We start from the raw sequence: 15,690 nt of genomic DNA, 5'->3' as shown, positions 1-15,690 counted from the left end.
AAATTTTCAAAAACCATCTGGATTAATCCCTTCTGGAGTTATTAAAGCTTAAATTGAGTCTTCCTTTTTTTCTGCTTCCAAACATAGCTGTTTTCAATATCCAAAGTAAAGTTTAAATACGATAATAATAATAATTGTAGTTCCTGCGAATCGCAGAGGAGCTATCAGTAGGCCTTAACAGTCCTGTCGAGGATAGTCCATGAGTATTATCTCCCCACATTCCAGACAGTGTTATTTTGCTGTGCGAAGCTGTTTTTTGCGACTCAAGGCCGTTTTTTGCGTCTAGAACTTTTACGTGGTACCACTATTGCAGCCAAATTTGGTCAGGTTGTGGTAGACCTGAAGCAGGAGGTCAAGTGAGAGCTTGTCCTCACACACTATCATTGCCATGGCATGGGATCAAATACACAATCTGACGATTTCAAAGTGAACGCAATACCACTGTGCTAAGTGCCTCTAATAATAATTATAATAATAATCATAATAAATTAGTTTCCAATTGAACGCAAAACAAGTACACTTGAGAGAACCTCAAAAAGGTCTTAATAAGCATAGCGCAAGCTCATCCACAAGTTTACAATTGTTAATGTTGCCGATAGTGTGTTGTTTTCTTAATATTCTTGCTAATGTTTTCGTTAGATCATATATGTGAAGTTCTCTACAAGTAATTTTTTTGTATTTGTTTTTCACTATTCCTAGAGTGTCCGGTTTTTTTTCTTTAAAAAGAACACTTAAGCTTCTGTTCTGCGCTATGTCAACACTTTTTAAATCAGTTTTTTTTTCAGACCATATAAGAGCACTCCGTATTCTAACACTGGTTGAATAAAGCATTATGTAGTTTTAAAATTGATTTGTGACTCAAAAACTGTTTGTAGTGGTACCTTTTGCCTCTGTGTGATGACAATCGATTTATGAAGTGATTTTATGCACACAAAAAATTTCATGATCGTTTGTTTTCTGAAAAACCCTTTGGATCAGTCAGTTTTTTACGATTTCTATATTCATTGATAGTTCGAAGTTTTTGCTAGTTTATTTCCTTATATTTAGAAAAAAAGTAATTCATCTTATTTACATATATAGATTCAAAGCTGCAGTAGATTGTGGATGGCAGTAAAACGGAATTATTTGTGCAAGGCTTAAGCCCGCCAGGTTTGAAGAAAACGCTCATCAAATTCTAATTGACAATTCCACCCGCAACTTGGCAGCAAGTAAAAGATTATGTAGCTACCAAAGACTTAAGTTTCGCTGCAAGTAGTGAGTTTACTGGAACAGCCTCAAAAAGTGTTGGTAATAAGTTGGAAATAAAGGGAATAAAGGATCAGCTTAAAGAAATACAGAATTGCTGAAGGATCTTTACATAAACGCAGCTTGGAAAAAGCAAATGAACCAAGAAATTATTTTGTGAATGATGTCGTAGATCAGGCAATACTATCAGATTTGTTGCAAATACAGAGATCATAAGGATCAAAATCAAAAACCACCTCAACATCGATGAAAAATTTTGGAACATTCATAATAGGAGACCTAGGCCTCGAGAACAAAAACAGTTTCAACAATCGATATTAAAAAAACCAGCGAAATAACGGCATCATTTCCCCCGTATCCTCGACAGATAGTTGAATAATAAAACACAATAGTTTTGATAGACCTCGAACTCATAATTTTGGATGAAGAGATGGGATTTTCAAAAATTGATTTATTGTCTTAAATAACTAAAATCGCCAAAACTTCTATAACACAAGTTCAAATAACTACAATCAAAATGGAAACAGAAGTAATTCTATACCCGATAGATATCGAAATCATTTTCGCAGGTCAACTATACAAAAAGAAGATCTATTTTACAAGACAACTATAGGAAGAACACCAAAAAACACCGCGACAAAAAAATCCCATCTCACAATAACTAAACAAGACAAGATCCCTAGGTGATTCAAAAACATTTTCTGGATAAAATAGCCGAGAAAGAAAACCTAAAGTACAATTTGGTAAAATTAAAAACCACGGTTAATTCAGAGACGACAAAGGCAATTAACTAATTTTAAACTAGAACAAACTCCGCAAGATGAAAAGTCAAAAATGTTTTTTAATCTATATCAACATACCGTCAGAAATGAAAACAAAATAACGGCCTTGAAACCGAATTTTAAGTGGATGCTGGAGCAGCGTGTTCACATTGAAACTGTTTTTGATTTTGCAAAAAAGCAAAACCTTTCTAAAGGGCCATCGAAAACATTAGCTGTTAATGGCAAAAAATTTAAACTGTTGGGATATACAAACTTCAGTCCTAGTTTTGACAGTAAAAGTGACTATTCTGAAAAATTTAGAACATGGGTTGCGGCCAACGACATATAAGTCATCGTTTTTTTCTAATTCAACCAAATTGGAATAATTAGAGTATTGAATTAGAACAATTAATGAAAACTTTGAAAAAAAAAAGATAAATTTTTAACAGAAACAGAACTAGATTACTTATAAATACGAACTAGAAAGAGAAATTAGCAGAGAACTAGATGACTCAAAACCCTAATAAGAGTACAGACAAACAAATTCACGAAACCCAAAAAAGTTTGGCAGGAAAAAACGAGAGTTACTGAGAAAATTTGATTTTATTCACTCTGATATAAACCAAGATCAACTACAAGACATAATGTATATGTTATTATACAATGAAAACATATATTTACAGAAAAAAAAGACTTAGGCCTAAAAAAATCAAAAGCTTCATGTCAATCTGTTAATGACTATCTATAGTTTCGTTACATTATCAGAAAAAAGTAGATGACTTACTAGACCATTCATATAAATAAGGAATAAAGAAATGGGATCAAAGTCCAACTATGATACTATCAAAACGAAACATAGTCAAGTTCGTTTTTGACATTCCTGAGATCAATAACTGATTGAAGCCAAAATTCATGCCCATTAGAGCTGATAGGATTGCTCATAACTAAGATCAAAGGAAATTTCTTCACCACAGTGATTTATGCTCCTCTTATATTCAAGTACCCTTGACTGAAGAAACACAACAAAAAACAAGTTATCTAATTGCATCAAAATAACGCACTGTCAAACCAGGTTTTTACGGATAATGAGGTCTATCAAACACTTTAAAAGAATAATGACCATACAGTGTGCACAAATTGTAGTAGAAAAAATCGAAGTCAGTAAAACAGACCGAGACATACTAAAAAAATCTGTACTAAAAGCTCAACCAGAAAAAAAAAGTTTTTTCAGAAGGGAATCACTTCTTAGTACATGTACTAAGTACAGATGGTGTGCAACCAAATAGGAAAAGGTGGATGGTTTCAAAAAATTAGAAACCTCTGAAAACAAAAGAGGTGTATTGTGAGTGATAGGTTGTTTAGAATTTTATAGAATGTTTAAAAAGAAACTACATGACGATTCAAATCATTTTTTGATTTGAAACGAAACAATACAACCTTCAAAGGAACTCCAGCCCAAAAAAAGGGTTTGTTAATCTATCAGAAAGAATTAGCGCAGACACCGTTTTAGCAATATCAGACACAATATACACCTTCCATGTACGTGTAGACTCATCATCAAAAGGAAAATGTTCAAAAGTAGTACAAGAATTCCCCGAAGGGAAAGGTATTATGTTATCTGTTTCAAAAATTTATAATAAAGAACAGCCGAAAATGTCAACAACAGCTAGAGAACTTTGCAGTGTCGTATCAGCCTACAAACATATGAACATTATTTACTAAAATTCATATAAAACATCTTTATACTGACCACGATGCTTTAATTTGCCTTTGGGCTCAATGAGGTAAGCTTTATCACATATATTTTGGATATCACTTGGTGAAATCACAATTCCGACTTTTGAAAATTAATTAGACAGAAGAATAAAACCTGGCAGAGGGAAAAAAACCTAGAAAAGTTTCAGATAATTTGAGCAAAACGTAACAGCTAGTCGGGTTTTCTCTTCGAATTTTGTATGCCTTCGATTAAACCTTCTTGGCTATTGAGGATGGTACCTTTTCAACCTTGTTGACGATTTCTATTACCTTCATGTGTCTGCTGGGTGCTCAATCAATTCTCTTTGCTATAGCAAAGTCATGGATATTGCAGTTTTTTCTTCGGATATTGAAAATGCTGTCCAGAGTTTCGTTTTTTTTCGCCAATAATCAGATTATAATTTTTGATTGATCTATCATAAAATCCAAATCAAGAAGGCAAGGTAAGCAGTTATCAACCGTTATCAATAACTCGTGGTCGAACTCTTCAAAATTTGGTTGAATTTAGATTTTGGTGTACACACTCCCAACTATTTTCAGCGCCGTATTGTTGCCGCTGAAACCTTACTATTAAAAGCCTCGATGCTTCCCGATTTTCCAGGCCGTTCATAATTGTGGAAATTTATGAGCGCAATGCTACTCCCGCTGCCTAACAGTCCCGTTACCAATTTGCCGCTCAAATGTAACATTTAGATTTAATGTTGGAGTGATACCTGATTATGTTGGTTTAATCCTTCTTTTAATCCAAGAACAGCTTCGCTTAATGTGGGTAGAGCTACCACAAGTAAAACAATTACGGCAGTTTTTTGCTCAATGACCTTCTTGCTTACATAGTCGGTAAATAATTTCCCGTTTTCAATTTTCATTTCGTTCGCACGTTTTTGGTGTGTGAGTTCTTGCTCGATTTCCTGAACCTTGCTCTCTATATCGGTTCCCTTCGCGTCGCGTTCTTCCCCAGTGAATGCTCTCACTTCGACCGTCACTGCTTTGGGTATTCTTTTCACTGTCGACCGACATCTGTCGAACAATTCTGTTCACCAAGTCTGTTAGAATTTCTGTTTCATCCCTCCGCATGGCTGCTATTCGCGGCTTTTGTTTTTCTTCGTTAATTCTAATGACAGCTTCCAGGTGAAGTCCCGCTCTAAATTTTTTGCGATGTTCATATCTCTAATTACCTTGCGTAGCTTAATACTAACTTGACTATGATGGATTCTTTTGAGAAAATATCGTAGCACTTAGTGATCCCAAATGTTTTAGGACTCGTCTGGGTACAACTTTAGCCCCAGTTTCTGCAAATCCCCCAGAAATTCTGTTAATTTTTTACTTGCTTGCTGCACGCAATGCAATAGCCGGCCTCGGAAGACCATTGGTAATCTTCACGCAAAAAAATGCGACCGTTCAACAGTTTTGGTTCCATTTGCTGCACGTTTCTAGCTTTGTAGTTCGGCTAATAGCTCAAAGTGTATTAAGTAGCTTTTGAAGTCGTTAGAGCCGATGAATGCCTCCGTTAATAACATCTCGGAGACCCAACATGCCGTTGCCAAACTTAACTCTTTTCTTTTTTAATTATCGTTTCAGTTATCCATTAAATTGGAGTTCTTCTAGGTCTTACCCGTTAATTTTAACATATATAAACTTTTGAGTCCTTCCAACTACAATTTGTCTTCTGTGAAATTAAAAAATGATGTTTTACTGAAGTGTTTTAGGTTTTGTTAGCTCATTTTTGTTTTTAATTTTCCAATGAAATTGGTACAATTCCGTCTTTTTGTGCAATAATAATTGCAAAATTATAGCCCGATTCAAAAAATGTAGCAATGAATTCATTGTCGTACTGTTTTTCACAATAAACCTTGATTTTAACGTTTTATTTGATTTATTGATGATTTTCCGACATGGTGAACAATTTTTGATCAATTAGAGTTTTTGTCAGCTTATTTTAAAAACTCACTCGTTTTTCCTGAGCAGTATTCTCTTGCAGTACGGCGCGGGTATCACTGTGAGTTTCCGTGCAGCTGCTAATTTTGACTTAAGCAAAATCGACTTTCAAAAATTCAATTTCTTCTCCATATCATACACCTCGAAGTAGCCACAGTACTCTACAGAAGTTAGATTTTTCTGGAAGATTTTTAAAAGTTAGACTCGGTTTCCTTGAATCATTTTCGAACTGGTTTCAGGAGATGCAAAATGATTCTGATTACCTCGCGTTTCACCGTTTTGCTCTTTAATATCACTGGTATTAGCTGAGCAATATTATGGACATTCTCTGATTCGTTCCTATATGCTTGTCATATAATCTTGACAATTAGATCCAACAAAATTCTACCATTTGACGAGTTTGTCTTAGTGTCATCATCGTTAATTAATGAAGTCACTTCTCAGACATCATAATTTCTCAAACAAATTCAGGAACATTGACACTTCCGTCTCTACAATGAAAAGACTAAAATCTCAAATTTTCAATCGCTCCAAGTTCTTTTAATGAGAAAAATTGGCGTCTAACAAAAAAGTGAAAAATCACAAGTTCACAAGTAATGCAAAGCTTATTTTAGTTCTTATGTCATTTATCGATTCTGGGTAGCCTTCTTGTCTTTTTTCAAATAGTTTTTCGGCTAATCGCTGCATCTTCCGTGTAGCTGTTGGAACAGCGCCACCGGTGCATCCTAAAATTAGCGAGCAGAAGCTACTCTGCTATGCGTTTAAAGCTCGTTGCTGATATTTGGAGTTCTTCAGCTTTTCGTGATATTTGTATGTGTCTTTATTCAGTTTTCGCGATGTTTTGGCCTGGGGGTTGAAAATTTTCTCATCAAAGAAAGCGCGGCTTAATTGTGAACCCCAGAGTCTGTTCGTTTTAATGTCAAGTCGTGCCTCATCCTAAGTTGTACTTAAATTGTTGAAAAAGTTTTTGCCTGGCCTGGCAACGGCTGTAATTTTGGCTCAATCTCGATGCATGCCAAACCTCGTTCATGAGGTTAGCGAATGTGTCCCTGATTTTATTGAGTCTTATGTGTGCGTAACCGCCCTTTGCACAGTGTAAGGCATGTGTCAAATTAAAATTAGCACCACATGCACACGTGAGTGGGGTTTTGGTCGGTTCCCATCCGTATCCCAAGTAAATACCATCTCTGAATTCTGATTTGTTCAGTTTGAAGTTGTATCTGCTCAGTGGTAAAGCATTGAGCCATTTAAAGCATTTAGCCATAAAGACTTGCCTTTTTAAAAGCCAAGTCGAATGCGTATTTATCTGTTTCAGTTAAGGAGTTAAGGAGGTTTGTTTTCTTTCGGTTTGTTCTATCAGTTTTCAATTTTTTATGTTTCATACAAAACTTTTCTTGCTCTGTTAATGCTGTAACAGGATCTTGAGATTCCAATACTAGTGATGTTTCCTTAGATCATTCTAGAAAGCTTTCATGGTCGGATGGCAGCTTGATGTTTGAGCCGCCCATTTTGAGGGGTAAGGTAGATATCTCATATATCTCAGCAAAAAATTATCTCAGAAAAAATTAGAAACCTCTGAAAACATAAAAAATAAATATAGGTTTTCTTCCCTCTGCCAGGTTTTATTCTTCTGTATAATAAATTTTCAAAAGTCAGAATTGTGATTTCACCAATTGATATCCAAAATATTTGTGATAAAGCTTACCTCATTGAGCCCAAAGGCAAATTAAAGCATCGTGATCAGTATAAAGATGTATTGGATGAATTTTAGTAACTAATGTTCATATGTTTGTAGGCTGATACGACACTGCAAAGTTCTCTAGCTGTTGTTGACATTTTCGGCTGTTTTTTATTATAAATTTTTGAAACAAATAACATAATACCTTTCCCATCGGGGAACTCTTATACTACTTTTGAACGTTTTCCTATTGATGATGAGTCTACACGTACATGGAAGGTGTATATTGTGTCTGATATTGCTAAAACGGTGTCTGCGCTAATTCTTTCTGATCGATTAACAAACCCTTTTTTTGGGCTGGAGTCCCTTTGAAGGTTGTATCGTTTCGTTTCAAATCAAAAAATGATTTGAATTGTCATGTAGTTTCTTTGTAAACATTCTATAAAATTCTAAACAACCTATCACTCACAATACATTTCTGCTATAGCAAAGTCATGGATATTGCAGTTTTTTCTTCGGATATTGAAAATGCTGTCCAGAGTTTCGTTTTTTTTTCGCCAATAATCAGATTATAATTTTTGATTGATCTATCATAAAATCCAAATCAAGAAGGCAAGGTAAGCAGTTATCAACCGTTATCAATAACTCGTGGTCGAACTCTTCAAAATTTGGTTGAATTTAGATTTTGGTATACACACTGCCAACTATTTTCAGCGCCGTATTGTTGCCGCTGAAACCTTACTATTAAAAGCCTTGATGCTTCCCGATTTTCCAGGCCGTTCAAAGTTGTGGAAATTTATGAGCGCAATGCTACTCCCGCTGCCTAACAGTCCCGTTACCAATTTGCCGCTGAAATGTAACATTTAGTTTCAATAGTGGAGCGATACCTGATTATGTTGGTTTAATCCTTCTTTTAATCCGAGAACAGCTTCGCTTAATGTGGGTAGAGCTACCACAAGTAAAACAATTACGGCAGTTTTTTGCCCAATGACCTTCTTGCTTACATAGTCGGTAAATAATTTCCCTTTTTGAATTTTCATTTCGTTCGCACGTATTTGGTGTAAGAGTTCTTGCTCGATCTCCTGAACCTTGCTCCCTATATCGGTTCCCTTCGCATCGCGTTCTTCCCCAGTGAATGCTGTCACTTCGACCGTCAGTGCTTCGGGTATTCTTTTCACTGTCGACCGACATCTGTCGAACAATTCTGTTCACCAAGTCTGTTAGAATTTCTGTTTCATCCCTCCGCATGGCTGCTATTCGCGGCTTTTGTTTTTCTTCGTTAATTCTAATGACAGCTTCCAGGTGAAGTCCCGCTCTAAATTTTTTGCGATGTTCATATCTCTAATTACCTTGCGTAGCTTAATACTAACTTGACTGTGATGGATTCTTTTGAGAAAATATCGTAGCACTTAGTGATCCCAAATGTTTTAGGACTCGTCTGGGTACAACTTTAGCCCCAGTTTCTGCAAATCTCCCAGAAATTCTGTTAATTTTTTACTTGCTTGCTGCACGCAATGCAATAGCCGGCCTCGGAAGACCATTGGTAATCTTCACGCAAAAAATTGCGACCGTTCAACAGTTTTGGCTCCATTTGCTGCACGTTTCTAGTTTTGTAGTTCGGCTAATAGCTCAAAGTGTATTAAGTAGCTTTTGAAGTCGTTAGAGCCGATGAATGCCTCCGTTAATAACATCTCGGAGACCCAACATGCCGTTGCCAAACTTAACTCTATTCTTTTTTAATTATCGTTTCAGTTATCCATTAAATTGGAGTTCTTCTAGGTCTTACCCGTTAATTTTAACATATATAAACTTTTGAGTCCTTCCAACTACAATTTGTTTTCTGTGAAAATAAAAAATGATGTTTTACTGAAGTGTTTTAGGTTTTGTTAGCTCATTTTGTTTTAAATTTTCCAATGAAATTGGTACAATTCCGTCTTTTTGTGCAATAATAATTGCAAAATTATAGCCCGATTCAAAAAATGTAGCAATGAATTCATTGTCGTACTGTTTTTCACAATAAACCTTGATTTTAACGTTTTATTTGATTTATTGATGATTTTCCGACATGGTGAACAATTTTTGATCAATTAGAGTTTTTGTCAGCTTATTTTTAAAACTCACGCATTTTTCCTGAGCAGTATTCTCTTGCAGTACGGCGCGGGTATCACTGTGAGTTTCCGTGCAGCTGCTAATTTTGACTTAAGCAAAATCGACTTTCAAAAATTCAATTTCTTCTCCATATCATACACCTTGAAGTAGCCACAGTACTCTACAGAAGTTAGATTTTTCTGAAAAAATTTTTAAAAGTTAGACTCGGTTTCCTTGAATCATTTTCGAACTGGTTTCAGGAGATGCAAAATGATTCTTATTACCTCGCGTTTCACCGTTTTGCTCTTTAATATCACTGGTATTAGCTGAGCAATATTATGGACATTCTCTGATTCGTTCCTATATGCTTGTCATATAATCTTGACAATTAGATCCAACAAAATTCTACCATTTGACGAGTTTGTCTTAGTGTCATCATCGTTAATTAATGAAGTCACTTCTCAGACATCATAATTTCTCAAACAAATTCAGGAACATTGACACTTCCGTCTCTACAAAAAAAAGACTAAAATCTCAATTTTTCAATCGCTCCAAGTTCTTTTAATGAGAAAAATTGGCGTCTAACAAAAAAGTGAAAAATCACAAGTTCACAAGTAATGCAAAGCTTATTTTAGTTCATATGTCATTTATCGATTCTGGGTAGCCTTCTTGTCTTTTTTCAAATAGTTTTTCGGCTAATCGCTGCATCGTCCGTGTAGCTGTTGGAACAGCGCCACCGGTGCATCCTAAAATTAGCGAGCAGAAGCTACTCTGCTATGCGTTTAAAGCTCGTTGCTGATATTTGGAGTTCTTCAGCTTTTCGTGATATTTGTATGTGTCTTTATTCAGTTTTCGCGATGTTTTGGCCTGGGGGTTGAAAATTTTCTCATCAAAGAAAGCGCGGCTTAATTGTGAACCCCAGAGTCTGTTCGTTTTAATGTCAATTCGTGCCTCATCCTAAGTTGTACTTAAATTGTTGAAAAAGTTTTTGCCTGGCCTGGCAACGGCTGTAGTTTTGACTCAATCTCGATGCATGCCAAACCTCGTTCATGAGGTTAGCGAATGTGTCCCTGATTTCATTGAGTCTTATGTGTGCGTAACCGCCCTTTGCACAGTGTAAGGCATGTGTCAAATTAAAATTAGCACCACATGCACACGTGAGTGGGGTTTTGGTCGGTTCCCATCCGTATCCCAAGTAAATACCATCTCTGAATTCTGATTTGTTCAGTTTGAAGTTGTATCTGCTCAGTGGTAAAGCATTGAGCCATTTAAAGCATTTAGCCATTAAGACTTTCCTTTTTAAAAGCCAAGTCGAATGCGTATTTATCTGTTTCAGTTAAGGAGTTAAAGAGGTTTGTTTTCTTTCGGTTTGTTCTATCAGTTTTCAATTTTTTATGTTTCATACAAAACTTTTCTTGCTCTGTTAATGCTGTAACAGGATCTTGAGATTCCAATACTAGTGATGTTTCCTTAGATCATTCTAGAAAGCTTTCATGGTCGGATGGCAGCTTGATGTTTGAGCCGCCCATTTTGAGGGGTAAGGTAGATATCTCATATATCTCAGAAAAAATTATCTCAGAAAAAATTAGAAACCTCTGAAAACAAAAGAAGTGTATTGTGAGTGATAGGTTGTTTAGAATTTTATAGAATGTTTACAAAGAAACTACATGACAATTCAAATCATTTTTTGATTTGAAACGAAACGATACAACCTTCAAAGGGACTCCAGCCCAAAAAAAGGGTTTGTTAATCGATCAGAAAGAATTAGCGCAGACACCGTTTTAGCAATATCAGACACAATATACAGCTTCCATGTACGTGTAGACTCATCATCAATAGGAAAATGTTCAAAAGTAGTATAAGAGTTCCCCGAAGGGAAAGGTATTATGTTATTTGTTTCAAAAATTTATCATAAAAAACAGCCGAAAATGTCAACAACAGCTAGAGAACTTTGCAGTGTCGTATCAGCCTACAAACATATGAACATTAGTTACTAAAATTCATCCAATACATCTTTATACTGATCACGATGCTTTAATTTGCCTTTGGGCTCAATGAGGTAAGCTTTATCACAAATATTTTGGACATCAATTGGTGAAATCACAATTCCGACTTTTGAAAATTAATTAGACAGAAGAATAAAACCTGGCAGAGGGAAGAAAACCTAGAAAAGTTTCAGTTAATTTGAGCGAAACGTAACAGCTAGTCGGATTTTCTCTTCGAATTTTGTATGCCTTCGATTAAACCTTCTTGGCTATTCAGGATGGTACCTTTTCAACCTTGTTGACGATTTCTATTAGCTTCATGTGTCTGCTGGGTGCTCAATCAATTCTCTTTGCTATAGCAAAGTCATGGATATTGCAGTTTTTTCTTCGGATATTGAAAATGCTGTCCAGAATTTTGTTTTTTTTTTCGCCAATAATCAGATTATAATTTTTGATTGATCTATCATAAAATCCAAATCAAGAAGGCAAGGTAAGCAGTTATCAACCGTTATCATTAACTCGTGGTCGAACTCTTCAAAATTTGGTTGAATTTAGATTTTGGTGTACACACTGCCAACTATTTTCAGCGCCGTATTGTTGCCGCTGAAACCTTACTATTAAAAGCCTTGATGCTTCCCGATTTTCCAGGCCGTTCAAAGTTGTGGAAATTTATGAGCGCAATGCTTCTCCCGCTGCCTAACAGTCCCGTTACCAATTTGCCGCTGAAATGTAACATTTAGTTTCAACAGTGGAGCGATACCTGATTATGTTGGTTTAATCCTTCTTTTAATCCGAGAACAGCTTCGCTTAATGTGGGTAGAGCTACCACAAGTAAAACAATTACGGCAGTTTTTTGCCCAACGACCTTCTTGCTTACATAGTCGGTAAATAATTTCCCTTTTTGAATTTTCATTTCGTTCGCACGTATTTGGTGTAAGAGTTCTTGCTCGATCTCCTGAACCTTGCTCCCTATATCGGTTCCCTTCGCATCGCGTTCTTCCCTAGTGAATGCTGTCACTTCGACCGTCACTGCTTCGGGTATTCTTTTCACTGTCGACCGACATCTGTCGAACAATTCTGTTCACCAAGTCTGTTAGAATTTCTGTTTCATCCCTCCGCATGGCTGCTATTCGCGGCTTTTGTTTTTCTTCGTTAATTCTAATGACAGCTTCCAGGTGAAGTCCCGCTCTAAATTTTTTGCGATGTTCATATCTCTAATTACCTTGCGTAGCTTAATACTAACTTGACTGTGATGGATTCTTTCGAGACAATATCGTAGCACTTAGTGATCCCAAATGTTTTAGGACTCGTCTGGGTACAACTTTAGCCCCAGTTTCTGCAAATCCCCCAGAAATTCTGTTAATTTTTTACTTGCTTGCTGCACGCAATGCAATAGCCGGCCTCGGATGACTATTGGTAATCTTCACGCAAAAAAAATGCGACCGTTCAACAGTTTTGGTTCCATTTGCTGCACGTTTCTAGTTTTGTAGTTCAGCTAATAGCTCAAAGTGTATTAAGTAGCTTTTGAAGTCGTTAGAGCCGATGAATGCCTCCGTTAATAACATCTCGGAGACCCAACATGCCGTTGCCAAACTTAACTCTATTCTTTTTTAATTATCGTTTCAGTTATCCATTGATTTGGAGTTCTTCTAGGTCTTACCCGTTAATTTTAACATATATAAACTTTTGAGTCCTTCCAACTACAATTTGTCTTCTGTGAAATTAAAAAATGATGTTTTACTGAAGTGTTTTAGGTTTTGTTAGCTCGTTTTTGTTTCAAATTTTCCAATGAAATTGGTACAATTCCGTCTTTTTGTGCAATAATAATTGCAAAATTATAGCCCGATTCAAAAAATGTAGCAATGAATTCATTGTCGTACTGTTTTTCACAATAAACCTTGATTTTAACATTTTATTTGATTTATTGATGATTTTCCGACATGGTGAACAATTTTTGATCAATTAGAGTTTTGTCAGCTTATTTTTAAAACTCACTCGTTTTTCCTGAGCAGCATTCTCTTGCAGTACGGCGCGGGTATCACTGTGAGTTTCCGTGCAGCTGCTAATTTTGACTTAAGCAAAATCAAGTTTCAAAAATTCAACTTCTTCTCAATATCATACACCTTGAAGTAGCCACAGTACTCTACAGAAGTTGGATTTTTCTGTAAAATTTTTAAAAGTTAGACTCGGTTTCTTTGAATCATTTTCGAACTGGTGTCAAGAGATGCAAAATTTTTCTGATTACCTCGCGTTTCACCGTTTTGCTCTTTAATATCACTGGTATTAGCTGAGCAATATTATGGACATTCTCTGATTCGTTCCTATATGCTTGTCATATAATCTTGGCAATTAGATCCCACAAAATTCTACCATTTGACGAGTTTGTCTTAGTATCATCATCGTTAATTAATGAAGTCACTTCTCAGACATCATAATTTCTCAAACAAATTCAGGAACATTGACACTTCCGTCTCTACAATAAAAAGACTAAAATCTCAAATTTTCAATCGCTCCAAGTTCTTTTAATGAGAAAAATTGGCGTCTAACAAAAAAGTGAAAAATCACAAGTTCACAAGTAATGCAAAGCTTATTTTAGTTCTTATGTCATTTATCGATTCTGGGTAGCCTTCTTGTCTTTTTTCAATTAGTTTGGAAAAAATCGCTGCATCGTCCGTGTAGCTGTTGGAACAGCGCCACCGGTGCATCCTAAAATTAGCGAGCAGAAGCTACTCTGCTATGCGTTTAAAGCTCGTTGCTGATATTTGAAGTTCTTCAGTTTTTCGTGATATTTGTATGTGTCTTTATTCGGTTTTTGCAATGTTTTGGCCTGGGGGTTGAAAATTTTCTCATCAAAGATTGCGCGGCTTAATTTTCAACCCCAGAGTCTGCTTGTTTTAATGTCAAGTCGTGCCTCATCCTAAGTTGTACTTAAATTGTTGACAAAGCTTTTGCCTGGCCTGGCAACGCTGTAGTTTTGGCTCAATCTCAATGCATGCCAAACCTCGTTCATGAGGTTAGCGAATGTGTCCCTGATTTCATTGAGTCTTATGTGTGCGTAACCGCCCTTTGCACAGTGTAAGGCATGTGTCAAATTAAAACTAGCACCACACGCATACGTGAGTGGGGTTTTGGTCGGTTCCCATCCGTATCCCAAGTAAATACCATCTCTGAATTCTGATTTGTTCAGTTTGAGGTTGTATCTGCTCAGTGGTAAAGCATTGAGCCATTTAAAGCATTTAGCCATTTAGACTTGCCTTTTTAAAAGCCAAGTCGAATGCGTATTTATCTGTTTCAGTTAAGGAGTTAAGGAGGTTTGTTTTCTTTCGGTTTGTTCCATCAGTTTTCAATTTTTTATGTTTCCTACAAAACTTTTCTTGCTCTGTTAATGCTGTAACAGGATCTTGAGATTCCAATACTAGTGATGTTTCCTTAGATCATTCTAGAAAGCTTTCATGGTCGGATGGCAGCTTGATGTTTGAGCCGTCCATTTTAAGGGGTAAGGTAGATATCTCACGGAACTGGGGGTTAAATGTGTCTTTACCGACTAGGGTTGGTATTAGTTGTTCTTTGATAATCTTTGCACATGTTTCTAAGTTTTCCATATTGTTAGGCGTTGTCCTGGTTAGAAAAGAAATCTTTTCTTGAAATCTTATAGTATAGCCGGCATAAACGTTTTGGGGCATAAAAGTATTAGCAATTTTCATTAGTTTTTTCAAAATTTTGACTTGCACATTCTGTTGAAACTCAAGGAATTTTTTACTATCAGTTTCTGTTCTTATAACTGAACCAAGCACTCGGGCGCTTGCTTTTATAGTGATTCCTGTATTTTCGAAGGTTTTCTCAGCTTCAACGAGTTTTTCATTTGTCGGCATTTGATTGCTTTAACGTGGCAGCCAAAAAAATGTACCTAAAGATACAATTTTATTGAGGACGGTTCGTAGATTGCTTAAATTACCGACCGCGTTTCCGTCGTCTGCGTACCATTTCTGGGTTACGTTGTCTGCTGATAAAAAATTTATTAGGGGTTTTATGGCTAGACCGTACATGGTCATTGCTAGTGGATCCCCCTGGGTTGTCGCTTCTTGAAAATAGATGTTTTTTTTTGTTAACGAACAGTTTGATGGGTTTAAGTACTAGTTCTTAATCGCTGTTTAAAGAGATTGGCAGGTATGTACGATATTTTTCAATGCCAGCTTTCCATTTAGCGAGTTGAAAGCGTTTTTGGTGATTTAGCGAGTTGAAA

Source organism: Symsagittifera roscoffensis, chromosome 5 (genome assembly GCF_963678635.1).
Source record: "Symsagittifera roscoffensis chromosome 5, txSymRosc1.1, whole genome shotgun sequence".
NCBI classification, from domain to species: Eukaryota; Metazoa; Xenacoelomorpha; order Acoela; family Convolutidae; genus Symsagittifera; species Symsagittifera roscoffensis.
This window is presented reverse-complemented; position numbering follows the sequence as displayed.